Genomic DNA, 14,029 nt, shown 5'->3' on the forward strand with positions numbered 1-14,029 from the left:
TATCCATGAGGAGCTCAGCCCCACATTTCATTACGACTTTAAAAACCCCTGGGGACTCACGCCCCGGGGGCCGCTGTGAGCGGGGGGGGGCTGCCCGTGGGCAGGGTGTCTGTATTTTCATTGGAGCTCCCGGGAGCGTAATCCTGTTAAGGGCTGAGCGTCTGATTCAGCTGTCCTGCTGCACGGCTAATCCTGCCAGCGGGAGCGAGCATTATCCCGCTGCGGGGGCGGCTCTGCGGCCCCTCCGGGCACTGCGCTCACTGCGGGTGGCTCGGGCCCCGCTGCCAGCCCCGCTCTCCACCCTTTGGGAAGCAAGCCTCCAGAAAACCTGGGAATTGTGTCCCACCCCGGGGAGCTGTGCAAGGCTGTGTGGGCTCCTTTGAACTCTGCTGAGCAGCTTAGGGCCCCGGGCACGGCGGGCACGCAGCCCAGCACCCCGGCCAGAGCATGGGGAAATTCCGGCTTTGATCCCATTGTCCGCTTTTGGGGCTGTGCTGTTCAATAGATCACAGCCAGGGAGTTAACTTACTCATTATCTATAATTTGCCAGGCTTTAAGTGCCATTTTTGCTCATATCCTCCCTTCATTTGTGTGATTTCCCCTTATTTCGGGGGCTATTGCCCTCCTGCCATGGCTGGGTCTTGCAGGCAGGACGTGTTCTGGTGGCGTTGGTGTCACTGCTGGCTGCCTTGGCTTCTTGGAGGGTTGAAAATGTTCTTTAAAAATAAGATTGCTACAGAAAAGGCCACTTTAGTTGCAAATATATTTTGATAATATGTGGGTTTGCCTGTTTCTCCACTGGAAAAAAAAAAAAAAATCTGGTGCTGATGAATAAGAAATATGTGGATAGAGCTGGTAATAAAACGGGTGGGTGCTTCTGGCAACTGTGGAGGTGTGGAGATGCACGGGAAATCCACAGTGCCAGGGATACTGAAGGTTGCACTGTGCAGCAGCCTTGGGTTCATTTTGGCCATTTGGTTAAATTTGGCCACAACTCTCCCCTTGAGCAGATGCTCCAGGAATGCCCGTTTCATCACTTTCCGCTATAACGTGAGACAGTGAATCTGGGGTTAAAAGCCTGAAGGAAAGCTGATAAATGTGTGTAATATAAACTATTGAAGACTAAAAAATTCTGAAAACACTGGAGAAAGTAAATACAATAAATTTGGGGCGACATTTCTCTTCCTATCTCAGGTTTTCCAGCAACAGCTTTCCAGCTCTCTAACAGCCTAGAACTCCGTGTCACCTCCAGACAGGCCAGGCAGGAGGAGATTGATGGGTGCCGTTGGCCACAGCTTTGGTCTGTGGGCAGAGCAGGGGGATGTCGAGCTGTGGCTATGCAAAACATGGCGAGGACTTTTTGCTTTCCTGCCTGGCTTTTTTGATGTCCTATTCCCCCTTGGCTGTCGGAATCCTGCCTCCCAACCGCTGTCTATGACGCAGGGCATCGGGCAGGCAATGGGATGGCAGTGGGCACTGGGCTCCAGGTCCCTTCTGATGCCACTCACAGTCACAGGGGATCTTGTGAAGATGCTGAGATGCCTCCAGGACTCTGCCAGGTCACTGTGTGCATTCAGCATGGTCCTGTTTATCCAACAGCGCCAGGGCACTCAAGCCCTTTATGAGGGTGAGTTATACCATGTTTACTGGCTGGTGTGTGATGCTGTCAGCCTGTGGGGCCCAGGCTGAGCTCCCCAAGGCCATGGGGTGAGCATCCAAGTGACCCACAAGCATGCGGCCTCCCTCGGGCTCCAGCTCTTGGCTCTCCACCAACCTTCCTCCTAATAATTTTGCCTAAATGCTTTGCAAATCAGCCAGCAACCAATTTATCCCTGAAGTATTTTGGAGATGTCACTGCGAGAATGTTAATGGCGCATGATTCAGCGGGTCCGGCGAGCTGGAACATGTGCGGCCATGCAGCAGGCGGATGCGGGTGGGCGCTGGGACAGCAGGCAGGGGGACAGGGATTTGTTAATGGTGGGTCATCCTGGCCCTCAGACCCTGCTTCCCGCTAGGCCTGCTTGGCAAACCAGGGGAAGAGACAGAGCCATTGAGCTGGCAAGAATATCGTGCTTAAAACTTGTTATTTTTGGATGGAGTTTCCAAGCCCCCTCTCCCCTCGTGGCGTTAAACACGGTTGTTTATTGGAGCTGACAGAAACACAAGCAGTTGTCAGTTGCTTCTGCAAGAGTTGTGTCCCCCAGCAGTGGAAGGAGCATGAGGGAGCTGATGACTAATACAGCGTTGAGTTTTATATGCTCCCAGCTAACGGGTCCCATATGTTCCCCTCTGCAACCCGAAGGGAGTTCGGCTCGTTTGGCCCCAGGGCAGGAAGCCTCGTTGGCTCCAAGGCTCCCAGGAACTGGCTACGGAGCCGGGGCAGGGGGCAGGGCCGGGACCAGGAGATGCCGGCTCTGCCCCTCACACCTGAGCACGCGTCCTTCCTGCTGTGGCAGCCAGAGCCGTGCTGTGGTGTGTTGGTGCAGCCCAGACCTTGGGAGGAATATTGGGAACGTGTGTATTGGCAGCTCCAGGGCTGGTGCTGCTGGCGAGCTTTGTGGGCAGCACTCAGCCAGATTGGGAAGATTTATGAAGAGATCAAAAAGTCTCCAGTCTACCCCAGGCAATCTGGATCTGCTACTCTGCAAGAGACCATCGTGATCTAATTGATGCCCTTCACTCGGAGCTGTCTCTCAGAGCATGTTGGGAGGACCCAGCAGCAGGGGAAGTGGTGTTTCCTCAGCAAGCTGCTGTGTCATTAAAACAACCTGTTGGCTCTCACAAATCATGCTCAATAAATCTGTGTGCAGCTTTATTGCAAGAGAGATTATGAGATCCTGGGGTGCAGTTAAAGCCCACATGAAGCACATGTAGGCCACATCCTCCCTGGGCAGGTAAGTCCATGCTCCTGGTTGCACATTCCCACATGTGCCCATGGGTGCTGCCCACCCGGGTGCCTGGCTTTGGAGCAGCGCAGGAGCTCTCTGGAGGAGCAGAGGCACTGTAAGGTGATCACACATTCTGAGTGAAGGAGTGAGTAGTAGGAAGACCATTGCCTCTCCAAACAGCTGTCTGGGGCCTGTGAAGTGCTCCCCACACTTTACTCTGAGGTCTTGCTGCCAGCACATCTGCTCCCTCCCCTGCCCTTTACCAGACTTGGCAGCCTGTCACTCCTCGGGGCAGCACCTGGGAAGTCCGGCACACAGGCACAGCTATGGGCTGATGCAAATGGCTGTTTAAACAGGTACGTGGCATGTCCCTGAGTGGCTGACTCTGGAACTAATTCCCCAGTCTGGGAGAAGTTTGGCATCCCAACCGCTGGGAAATAAAACGCAGCCGTGTGGTGGCTGTATCTGTCCTGCACTGACTGACACACCAGCGCCTGGCGGCTGTGCCCAGGCTGGTCACCTGCTCCCTGGGCAATTCTGACCTTGTGTACTTTTAAACTCCAGGTGCAACCTGAGTCTAGAGCTGGCAAAACCAGCGGATGGTGAGGGTGAGGCTGGCAGCAGGAGCCTGAGACCTTTCCTGCAACGATGCCCTCGATACCCATCATTTCCTGGATGTGATGCCTTCAATACCCATCATTTCTTGGATGCCACAGGCCTGGAAGTTCAGGCTGGCGTGTACCACGGCTGTCCTGTCTGCTCTTGACTGGCTCTTGGAGGAGAGTTCCCCTCTGGGTGCTGCTTTTCTCTAGCGCTGATTCCTGTTTGACCTCGTCCCTGCTTCCCTGCAGAGGTGGCCCCAGTAGTGGTGCTTCCAGGGGTGAGCTGCCAGCCTGGCCCTGCACTGGAATTCCCATTGCCGTGTTTCCAGTGAGTTCCCATCTGTTACTTCATTCATGTGATTAATCTGCCAAAGAAATTCCTGTTGTAAACACAGCATTATCAGAATTTACTCCGGACTTGGCCCCTGGATTCCCTGCCAGCTTTTGCTGGAATTGCACTTCTGCTCCAGCAACACTTCAGTGCAAACAAACCAGCTGAAGACAGGGCGGGAGGCCACGGGGTGGGCTGGGGAGGCAGGGATGCTCCAGGTCAGCCCTGGGAAAGGCTGCGGGTGCGATCCTACAGGGATCAGCTGTTTGCAGTGCAGCAGGAGGCAGCGGAATGCCGGGGCCACTGGAATGTCATCGCATTCTGGAGCATGCCAGGAAAAAGACCTGTTGCAAATGCGACCGTATTCCCCTTCCCTGTCCGCACAAGTCTGGCAGCAGCAGTGCCCCTCACACCGGGAATCCCGATGGACGGGTCCCGCGCTGGGCATCCTGACACGAGTCCCACAGCACCGCCTGCTCGGTGTCCCCGCGGGCGGCGGCCGTGCCGGACGGGTCCCCACGCTCGATGTCACTCGTGGAGGGGTAGGACGGACAGACGGACCCCGGAGGGGCCGGAGCTCGGGCAGTCGCGGGGACCAGGACTCGCGGAGCCGCGGGACCAGGGACGGACCCGCAGCGCTGCCTGCTGGCTTCTGGCCCGGCTGGTACCGGCCCGGGGGCCACCGCGCCGGGGGACACGCACCTGCGGGAGATGCGCGGGGTGACAACTCTGAGTGGGAGATGCAGGGGGACCCCAGCCTTGCATGGGAGAAGCGGGATCGCAGAGACCATCAGGAGGTGTAAGGGGACCCCCGCCTTGCATGGGAGGGCCCCAATCTCGCATGTGATTTGGGGGATCACAGTGAGCATCAGGAGCTGCGTGGGGACCTCTCCACGATTGTGCCCCATTTTGCCATTCTGAACTCTGGCCTGTCAGCATGACTTAGTGAGGGGGTTACAGGGACATCCAAATGCTGCTTTTCTGCTGAAATAACTGTGTTTTGAATTGGGTTTTGAGGCAAAGGGCTTTTGAGAGGACTAGAGATGCTGGCAAGAACCAGTGCCACATCGACTGATAAAGCAAGTTCCAAGTAAGGTGGCAGGAGGGGGACCTAGGACTGTCCCTCAGGCGCAGGTAAGGTGGGTCATGGACTGACCCTTGCAGGAGTTTCCCTCTTTAACTTGATGTTAAGAGTGATGCTTGTGGATGTGTGGTTGTGTGTACAGCTGTTTGTACCTACCAAAATCTCTGCTAATGCAAATAACCAAAAGGCTCCCAGTTGTTTATTTCCTGACCCTTCATGGCAGGGACAAAACACTGCAACTTGTCCCCCTGGAGGCTCTGTGTCCACTGTGCTGGGATCAGGATGCTCCACAGTCAGAGGAAGTCTCTCATGTAAGGTATTTCTCAAAAGACTTTTTTCCCCCCCTGGAGCAGCTGTGGAATATTTCAATGTATAAAGTAATTTTTCTAGCTATTTTGTCAAAGAGGAGTTTTTAATATAGATTATCTTCTAACTTTATAGAGCTTTTATCTCTTTTTTCATCCTGTGGGGAAAAAAAGTAACTTCCCACTGGCTCCCCTGAGCAGCATTCCAGCTGGGATGGCTCTCCCACACCCGGCTCCATCCCACTGTCAGTGCAGTGTCCTCTGTATGATCTTCCCTGAGCCTTTCAGAGCCTTGGCGGGTGTTTATGCAGAGGGCACTGTAACCATTCCTCGCTGGTCATGTCTGGGGGAGATAAAAACCTACCCAGGCACAGCAAGTGGATGCCCTGCATCCAGCTGGGTCTCCATCCGTGTCTTCTCCAGGATTTAGTCCTGGTCTTTTTCTCCCTGCTTCTGCTCCTCTGAGAGGTGGGAATGGGTTCACAGTGAGCACCCAGAAGTGGGTGCTGTGGCCAGCTCATAAGCCCTCCTCCATCCTCACTCTTGCTCTTCCCTTGCCTCCTGCCTGCCGTGACAGCGGTCCCTGATTAAGGGGGGCTGGAAGGAGGTGGCTCCAGGGGTCCTATTCCTGCACGCTGATGGTGGGAAGATGTGGGCACAGGGCAGGATCCCAGCACGGCTCCCACAACAGTCCGCAGCCATCACTCGCGCGCGTGAGCTCTGTGTTTGTTTTTGTAATCCCTCTTTTTTTTTTAATTGCGATTTTAGCAGTGGTGAAAGGTGCTGGATTGACAAGCCGTGGAGACGGAAGGGCCTCTGGACTCCACTGAAGTTTACATTTACAAAGGACACAGAGAATAAATAGAAGACAGTGTTTAGAGTCCTCTGTAGACACTTCAGACTTGCTTATAATTCTGCAGCAATTCCATCACCTCCAAAGTGATTGATGCTCTCTATAAAGTCTCGCCTTAAAACATTTTCCTATGTGTCAGGGGAAGAAGTTTATTACACTTTACTGAAAGGGCAGGATTTGTATTGAGCTCAAGGCTGAGTCCTTCCCAGCCCTATCCCCAGGAGAAAAAATAATCAGAGTGCTGGAAAAAAGGAGCCTGACCCAAGGCAGGCGTGTGGTTTGTGGTTAGCCAGGTCGAGTGCCGGGTGTGGGGATGGAGCTCTCACTGAGTGCTCCAAACAGGGCAGGAGTAACAGATTTTCATCAAATTGTTGTTTTCTAAAATCTTACATTTTCCTTCAGTGGAAACATGAGATGCATCTGCTTTTGACAAAGAGCAAATCATTTTTTTCATTCAATCACCAAATACATTGGGAAGAGACTGCTTTGGGTTGGAGCTGCTTGTGTTCTGATAAAAGTACCAGAGATCACAGGCTTTAGGTCTAAATTTCATTCTGTATTTCCACTGGAGGAGTTGTTTTGGTTTGGTTTTAGTATGGAAAATTCAGGGCAAGATAATGCTTTTTCTCCCTGTGCCAGGACATTCCCAGGGCTGTGGCACCACGGGTCTCTGTGGGGAGCTCAGCTGCCCTGATGCACTTGCAGGAAGACAGTGCAGGTGTTTTGGGAGCTTGGATGGGTTCTGAGGTGCTGGAAGCAAGGTGTCCCTTCCCACACAATGCTGCCATGGGTCTTGGTGCTGCAGGGGGGCTGTGGGATGCCTGGCTGGGCTGGAATTGGGAACTCCCTGCTTTAAAAGAAAAGGAAAATCTACGTTCGGGGTCACTGGGTAATGGAATCATCCAGAACGGACACAGATTTCACCTTGGCAAACATCGGGATACCTTGGGGATGTTAATTTTATAAACCATCTGAAAATAGCTCACATCTTACCCCCCAACACTGGCTCTGGACAGACCCCAAAGTTTGCCCAGTGTGGCAGAAGACATGTCAAGAGCAATGAATAAAAACAGCGGAGTGTGTGGAGCCTGTCAGGAGAAATAAATCTCCTTGGCTGTGTCCTGGGCTGGGGTTGGCTTTGGGAGGAAAGCACTGACTAACACCGGCAGTTCCACAGGGATTGCTTCCAGTCCCAGCTGATTCCCTGGACAGAGGGATGTGACCCTGGGGAGCAGCGGAGCTGTGTGGAGCATCCTCAATCCCAGCCATGGCCAGGGTTGCCGCCCCTGTGTGGGCAGGACAGTCTCCCAGCCTCTTTTCTGGCCTCTCCTGACTTCTGGAAGTGGAACTTGGGATTAATCCAAGTCTGCTTATTTCTACAGGCTCATAATGGTTGGACTCAATGGTCTTAGAGGTCTTTTCCAACCTTAATGATCCCATGTTTCTATAAAACTCTCAGGAAGGGCAAAAAAAGGGTGTTTTTGTGCGGCATATCAGGCTGCTGTAAGCACCAGATCCCCTTTCTTGCCCCTCTGCCAAGCAGTTTCTCCATGCAGGTGAGCCAGGCTGATGTGAGCATCAGAAGTGGACAAGGTCCACCTGCCAGGGCTCCCCACATCCCGGGGTGCTGACATTCACTAACCTGAGGCTTCCTGCAGTTCATTTGTCTCTAATACAGCAGCTGATAAAATACCCAGTTTCTTTAAATGCTTGTTGAACAAAGTCAGTCCATGTTTCCAGTAGATCAACAGCACACGCAGAGCCCTCTGGCACTGGCTGTGGAAATACAGAGCAGATGCTGTGAGAAGACAATGTTTTCTCAGTTGCATTTTATTTGCCTGGAACAAGAAGTGCTTGGTGGCCTTTGGTGGTGGCACTGGTATCACCCTGTGCCTGTCTGGTTGATGGGCTGGATCTTTGCATCAGCCTCACTCCTGGCTCTTAGACATCAAAGCGGGGGTGCTGACAGTGCTGGTGGGAGCTGGGATGTCTTCCACCTTCTCTGGAACATCCTGGGCTGGATGCTGCTGTGCAGCCGTGGCCACTGGTGCTGATTTATCACTGGACCCACTGGCAAGGAATTAGCTGTGTCTGCCTACATTTAATCTCCAGTTTGATTTTTTAGCGAGAATCCAATGTCAGTTCAGTTAATTGTCTACTAAAGACCCTGCTCCTTCCCTGCTTTCATGCTAAATTCACCTTTTCTTCTTTCTTTCTGCAGTGCCCTCAGGTAAAAGACAAATGGCAAAATATAAAAAACGATCCGAGTCACTTAATTTGAACCAGAGGAGACAATAACAGTCTGGAGGCAATGCTGGATTTATCTTTTCTCTCCAATGGAGGCCCCTCCTCCAGTGATGGCTGTCGGAAGGTGGGAGCAGCATCTGAAGCAAATTGAGGGTAACCTTTCATTCTGCAGGGATCTTCCAGCAGGGTTTGCTGGTCCCAGGGACATCTGCAGCCCTCATGTTGGATTTTGGCAGCCTCTGAGCCCATTGTCAGCCAGTTCCATTGCATTAACTGGTAATGGATAGAGAGATGTCTGCCAAGTCAGCCCATGCATGGGGAGCCACAGGGGGCTGGGAGTTCTGGCCACGGGCACGGGGATGGCGACAGAGCTTGGGCAGCTCTCAGCTGTGGACTCACATTTAGGGCCTTTCCACAGTCTGTTTATCCACCCCAAACTGCAGCACTTTTTCTTCTCTGTCCTATTTTCCTCCAGGGCTGAGCGGGTGTGTGCGGGTGCCTGGGCAGCCATCCGGACCCGACTCAGGGAGGAGCTGGGAAAGCAATTAGAGTCTCGCCCTGCCTGCTAATTCAGAGGGATTTTTTTCCTTCTTGTGTCCAACAACATAGAAAAATGAGAATGATGCATATCAAAAAGAGGAACAGGGAAGCTTGACCTCTGGCTTGTGAGCTGTTGGGCCAGCAGCTCAGCAATGAGAAGCCAAATGTCGGGCTCATGATGCTTGTACTGCATTCAGTGTTTAGGGGTTTGTTAATTAGTTTTTCCAAGCTTTGAGGTGCTGGACTGTGCATCAGTCTGGCTTGGTCAGTGTTACAAACTCACTTTTATGTCCATGTTGATTCTACACCAATTCCTGCCCTCCTGGCCACTCCCTTCCCTTCAGTTTTCCAGCTCATTTTCTGATTTATGATCAAAATCATACAGTGACCAAGGATTCTGATCAGGATGCTTTATAAAACCTTTAGTTGCATTTCATAACCTCTTTCCCTAAATCACCTTCAGTGTGTTTAGAAACTTCCTATCCCCTGTTTCCTCTTTTGGGGTTGTGCTGTGCGTGGCCAGGAGTTGGACTTGATGGTCCTTGTGGGTTCCTTCCATCTCAGCATACTCCGTAATTCCATAATTCTTTGCTTTGTCATGCCTCAGCAGATGGAAGGACAGTTCAGTGAAGTGCCAGCCCCATCCCTGACCATGGGAAACAACCACACCTGCAGAGGCTCAGGTGCTCTGGAGGGTGCCCGTCAGTAGGTTCAGGGTCTTCACAGAATCCCTGCTGTGTCCTGCACTGAAGCCCTGATTCGTCCCTGCTCCTTTTTTTTTATTTTTAGAAGATTCCTGCAGCTCTTGCTGCCTTTCAGGGATTGTTTGTTTGGTTTTAGCACAATATAAGCAAACTGGAGATTGCAGGAAATTGCGGTGCCCTCAGCAAAGTGCCTGACTCCTATAGAGAAGCGTTTCCACACAAATAGGAACGACGAAGTAATGGTTTCATCCCCTGGGATGCGAAATGTGCACAGATACATTTTATCCAGTAGATCAACAGCTATTAATTTTCATCCCTCAGATCCAAGCCTCTTTCCCAGGAAGTTCAGCTGTGGGTGGCTCCGGAGGCTGCGGGCGCTTTGGACAAGGAGCTGTAAGAGTCTGCTCTAAGCTGCCTGCTCCCTGCTCCACGTCCTGCTGTTCCATTGCTCCCTGCTCTGTTCTCCATTGCTCCCTGCTCCATCTTCCATCCTTCATTATGCCATGCTCCCTGTTCCCCCACTGTAGGCTCAGGGAAGGAAAGGAAAGGAAAGGAAAGGAAAGGAAAGGAAAGGAAAGGAAAGGAAAGGAAAGGAAAGGAAAGGAAAGGAAAGGAAAGGAAAGGAAAGGAAAGGAAAGGAAAGGAAAGGAAAGGAAAGGAAAGGAAAGGAAAGGAAAGGAAAGGAAAGGAAAGGAAAGGAAAGGAAAGGAAAGGAAAGAAGGAAGGAAGGAGAAGTGGAAGTGGAAGTGGAAGTGGCTGGCTGGAGGGAGGCTGGTAAAAGCTTCTGTCCTGGGATTTTGGCTGCTGGCCTGGTACCAGCAGGGATTTGGATTGCCTGGCTCGGGCTGAGCACAGCACAGTGCTGTGGGGGCTGTGGGGGCTGTGGGGGCTGTGTCAGTGCCAGAACATCAGCAGCAGAACATGGCCCTCCCTGTGTCACTTAGGGGAAGCAGAAAAACAAACCAACCCAAGATAATGGCCAAAACATTTTCTGGGGGGTTTGCAACTTCCTAACTTTATTTTTAAAAGAAGGAAAAAAGTCAATTTTCTCTGTCAGAGTGCTGCTATCATCATGCAATGGCACTTAGGAATATTATAAACGATGGTGTCAGTTTATAGGGCTGGGGACGTTTTCTGGTGGCTTGCACAGCTTCCCTCTCCTCGGTGAGCTGGAAGCAGGGCAGGATGGCCAGGATGAGCCTGGGAAATGAGGGATAATCAGAAGGGTTTGTGCAGACATTGGGGATTCCCATCTATGCCCCAGCTCCTTCTAGCAGCTGAGGAGATGAGTTGCTCCCTGTTCCCTCCTCAGCCACAGGCATCGCTTGCCCTGGCCGGTGCGTGCAGCCAAGGTGGGATGATTCTGAGTCCTGAAACCTCCCCGGCAACACCCCCTCCCCCCCCCACCCTTCTTTCTCTGCCTGCAGCTCCGTCAGCTGGCAGGCTGTAAATCAGAGCCCAGGCTTGTGTGGCCGGGCTTTGCACAGCCAGCGCAGCCGAGGGAGACGCTGTTTTGGAGGGGTGGGGAGGAATTATCTCGGCAGCAAAGGAAACCACCCCGCGTGTGTTCTCTGCTGGCCCTTGCTGCACACTCTGTTACACTCCCCTACACAGGCACAGCTGCTGTGTGAAGGATTTTTCCCTGCAGCAGAACATCCCCGCTCCGGGCGTTGCCGGCTCAGAGCCTGGCGTGCGATGCCCGAGGACGGATGCGCCTCTCCTGCCGGAGGTGCCTGGGAGGGCATCCACCATCTCTGCTCCTTCTGTGTTCTCAGAAATGAATGGGTCTGCTCCATGCCTGCTCTACAATGCTGTACGCCCCCCAAATCTACTTTGTTCTGCATATTCAGGGCTGCAAAACACGTGCTGGAGCTGGATTGCTGGCGCTGCGGTTCCTTACCTGACAGATGGAGCGTGTAAGGCACACCCTGCAATGCTCTCACATGGAGCGGCAGAGGATTTATAAGATCAGTACGTGACTGACAGATAAGGGACTCCCACAGAGCAAAGACAAGAGCAGGGGAACCACAAAGCTCTGAGCTTGGACCTGAATCAAGGAATTCACAGCCCCTCTTGTTCAGGCAGGTTCTAGCAGAAAATTTGCCAGATCAACCAAATGCCATAAAAACTTTCTTGAGTAAGGGTTGGGGCAGAGATGGGTTTATAAAAAACACCCACCAATAGCCCCGTGTCCCACCCTGGTATTTATGAGATGCACATGGAGGGTGTTGATAGCAGAGGCATTTTTGTAATTCAGTAAAACGGAAAAAGAGATTCCTCTTGGTGAGGAGGGGTGGTGACTTTGAACGCATCGAGGGCAATGAAGGAGATCATTCCATTGTTCTAAGATTTCCATAACTCACAGTGCTTAAGCACATAAAAATGTAGACATTCTGGCAATAAACTTTGGGTAATATTTGAATATGAATCAAAAATCTCTCCCTCGTGCTCCCCTCCCCCTTGTTCTGCCTTTTGTTGTTGCTGCAGGCGCTGCCCCCCCCGCTCGCCCACTCCACCCCATGGCCTCACGAATGGAAAAATGTCTTCAGCAGAAACCTCCCAGCTTTTCATTCTCTAATCTGCAGCATCTGTGCCCAGCCCCGATGCTCCTGCGGGCGGCCACGGCCCGGTCTTCCCCCAGCTCACACTCACGAGCACGTGCAGGTTGAGCCTCTCTTGCCAGGCAGCTCAGCTGGTGGAGCACTGGCCCCACCAGCCTGGCCACGCTGTAATGGTGTCAGCTGTCACCTCCGTGCATGGGGCTCCCACCACCTGGGCAAGGCCACAGTCCCTCAGGCTGAAGCGGTGCAGGGCACCCCATCATCAGGGCGACTCATCACAACCCAGGTGTCTGCCCACTGTTTGCTGTCCTTGACCAGCCAGAGAGATCAGGTTTGGGTTGTTTTTTTTTTTTTTTGTCTTGCCCTATGTTTTTAGCCTGCTCCAGGGATGAAAAATCCAGAGCCTTCAGCCGTGCTAATGGAGCCGTGGTACCCAGTGCTAGGCACGTGGCAGCGATGGTACAGAGTGGGAATTTCACGATGCTTCATGTCTGAGTCATCACACTCCACCTGAGAGGCCGGCTCCCAGCAGACTTCGCACTGCACCTCTGGGGCTTGTTCCTTTTTGTATTTCCCTTTTTCCTCTCTCTCTTTTTTATTTTATTTTTTTTTTAGCGAACAACTTTATTTCCCACTTTGACATTTTCCAGACCCACCTGGGAGCCTGCTTGCCAGAAGGAGAAATGGCACAAGAGGAAATACATCTTCACAGCCTCGAGAGAGGAGAAGGTTGGAATCCGAGTCCATAAACAGTGTTGCTGTGCAGTGAGCAAAGACAGAGCAGGTTGGGCTCTGGAGAGTGTAACTCCACCTCTGCTGCTCCACTGCCAATTAAAAATACAGAGGAGAAGTGGAGCTTGTTTGTTTTTCCCTCTTGGACTGGGGACACTGTGCAAGGAAAACCCCTCTCACAGACTGCGGAACTTTTGTCCTGGGAACCTTCTGGGACATGCAGTGGCTCCGACCTGGCCTGGCTGGCTGGGACCTGCCAAGAGCCACGAGGAAGCATGGACAATACCCGTTTCTGCCCCAAACCATCAGCCCAACTCCTTCCACTACCATGAGTGTGGCCACCAGTGCACAACCCTGTCCTTGTCCCCAGCTGTGAGCTATGTTCTCCTCCTGCCACCTGCCCTGCCACTGCCCTGCCTCTCCCGCTGCCTGCTGGCAGGGAGGTTCAGCTTAAATTAAGCAGCACTGCAGAGGGTTTAACTTTGATTTAAACATGTTTTCTCTGGATTTGAAGAAGGCAGGTTAGAGCGGTGGTTACTGGGGGATGGCAGTGAGGTGCTGTGAAGCTGCTTCTGGGCATGGTCACATCACCTGCCAGCATCCATGCTGATGGCTCAGAAAAAGCACAAAAATCAATCTGAGAGACACTGGTGCTTTATTTTATAATGCTGAATGCCTGATCTTGATTAAAGCTCCTTCCCAGTGTTGCTAATGCTGATACCTGGTAAGCCAGGGCTGTCCCCAGTGGTGAATTACACAGGTACAGAGCATCATTTACTCTCCCACCTTTACTCACCAGAGCACAGAGCATTTTTCTGTTCCTGAAGTTTCCAGGATAACCTGTGCATTTGTTATGGCCAACACTGGAATGATGGATATGACCCGGTCAGGGAGGGAGCGCTGCTGGGGCTCCCGCAGCCCATCCCCACAGCCCTCACCCTCCTGCCCCACCACAACTTTTATCCCTTCACCTTTTATTTCCAACTCACTGAGCAACAACTGTCATGTTTATACTCTTACCCCCCAGTCCTACTCTGCTTCAAGGATTAAGCTTTCATCCTTCATTATGAGCTTCTCCCCCAGGCAACACTTTCCACGAAGAAAAAGGAATTTCTGGGATTTTGCTTTTAAGAGATTAAGTTACTAAGCATGTGTGTGTTTGCGCCAAAGCGAGGAGCTTTC

The sequence above is a fragment of the Corvus cornix genome, chromosome 26, assembly GCF_000738735.6.
Source record: "Corvus cornix cornix isolate S_Up_H32 chromosome 26, ASM73873v5, whole genome shotgun sequence".
NCBI classification, from domain to species: domain Eukaryota; kingdom Metazoa; phylum Chordata; class Aves; order Passeriformes; family Corvidae; genus Corvus; species Corvus cornix.